The sequence below is a fragment of the Mobula hypostoma genome, chromosome 6, assembly GCF_963921235.1.
Source record: "Mobula hypostoma chromosome 6, sMobHyp1.1, whole genome shotgun sequence".
Taxonomy (NCBI): Eukaryota; Metazoa; Chordata; class Chondrichthyes; order Myliobatiformes; family Myliobatidae; genus Mobula; species Mobula hypostoma.
The window spans coordinates 180887120-180889193 of record NC_086102.1 but is presented as its reverse complement, the minus strand read 5'-3'; positions in this window follow the sequence as shown (position 1 = coordinate 180889193).

The following is a 2074-nucleotide window of genomic DNA, read 5'->3' as shown; positions in this document are numbered from 1 at the left end:
GAGGAGGAGAGTGGAGGATGGACGGGCGTTCAGCATTGTCTACCTACGTTTGTCCGGTCTTCCTCTCCCTCTCACTAGCTGCTGTTGGAGGAAAGTGCAGGAGTCTTGGGTTCCATGTTGCAAGGATTGTTCAGTGAGGCTGTGGACCTTTTTGGGGGGACTTTGAGGTTCTCGGTGCATGTATTTCTGGATTCCGGTTACTCTTTTTTTTGCTGTTTTTGAGCAGTTTGATCAGGATGATCAATGCATTCTGGGGCACTTCAGCAAAGAATGGCTCTGCGTGTGGCCTGCAGTGGAATAGCAGCACAGCACTGCACTGAACCAAACTGAATATTACTGGACTCCGGGCTTGATGTTCTATGTGCTGTTCACTGACTTTTTGCTGTTTGCGCAATTTGCTTTATTTTTCGCGCATTGGGTGTTTGATGTTTTTTTGAATAGGTTCCATGGTGTTTGTTTCGTGTCTGCCTGCAGATGGATCTCAGAGTAGAATTTAACGTTCGATTTAACTATACTGAATTTTTAAAAGTAAATATTTTTGTTAAAGATACCATTTAAAATCTTTGTTTTGCACAATAAATTGGAGAGCACCGAAAGATGTGGAGGAGGAGTAAGACCTTGGAATCAATGGCCTTAAGATAGCAGGACAAGTAGAAAAGGTTGTTTAAGAATATTTATCATCTGCTTTTGTTTAGTAGTTGGGACATTGTGTCTAGGTGGAATATATATATACTACGCTAGTTATAACACATATTCAGTAAGACATGTATTTACCTCCTGGTTGCATGACATTCACTAAAATTGACCAAAATTCTACATGGCATGCTGTGAGAGACCATAAAACTATTTTTAACAAACCTTGAGAAATACAGACCACAAGTGGAAGAAAATGCTAAAGTCCTTTTTATCCTCTATCAAGATTGATAATGTGCCTCAGATGTAGATAATCTCAGAGCTCAACATAGTAAATTTTCAGTGAAAGTTGAAGATAGAGAACTAATTAGATAATCAATTTAGGATGGATGGTTTTGCAAGGGAGACTCAGTTACAAAAGAAAGAGTTGGCGTCGATTGTCACAGATGTGATCCTTGGGTTCTTTGAAAAGTAGGATTTGGGAGCAAGCCAAGGTATTGCAAAGAAATTACAGACAGGTCTGAGTAATCTGTTCCAAAGGGGTCAACGTTGTGTTGAATTGTATCCAGAAGTAGGTCACAATGTTTGTGAAGTCATTACAGCTCAAGCACTGCAGCAATGCATGGTACTTTATTAAAGTTTAAATTATATCTTGTACTTCTACAGTATATCCTTTGTAATTTCTTTTAATATTGTTATTTTGTTTGTCATATTTTACCTTTCATTTTGTACATAACTTATTTTCAAATAGCTCGTAAGAAGTATTCTGAGTTATGTTGCTCTGTGTGGGTTGGCTAGCTTTACTCAATCTGGTTTCATGACCAAAAAATTAATATGGTTATGATTACAATTCTTGTCATCAGTAAACAGGAGAGATGTGATTTTGTTAAAAAGAGTGCAGAGCAGATTTAGGATTGGAAAATGTTAGCTGAGGTGAAAAAATCGGACAGGCTTGGGTTATTTTTGTAAAAGGCTGAGAAGGTTTATTTGAGAGGTATATAGTTATGAGAGTGTATGAGGTGCCTAAGGAGAAGTAGCACTCTGGTGAAAGGGCTTCTGGTGTTCATTCCATGCAGTTCACTCACCTTTGGTCCTCACTGGAGAGTCAACTCTCACCTGAGGCTCTGAGACACTGTTTGCATGCAATAGCGGCCACACCCTCATACACTGCTTTGACAGGTAAGGGTAGGCGGTGGCCTCGCACCCTGGTGAGATAGGGATAAACCTGTCCTAGCATGCAAAGTCAACTCCAGCAGACCGGGCCGATGCCACATACAGTGAGATTCAATGGCCAGGAAGGCAGTACTGCAATGCTCCGTGGAGAGCAAAGGGCATGACAAGGCACAGAAGACGTCATGGTCCTCCATTGCAATGGAGTTTGTAACACTTGTTTATACCACTGGACCCAGACTTCTGAGGTCAGGAGAATGGAACTACCCCA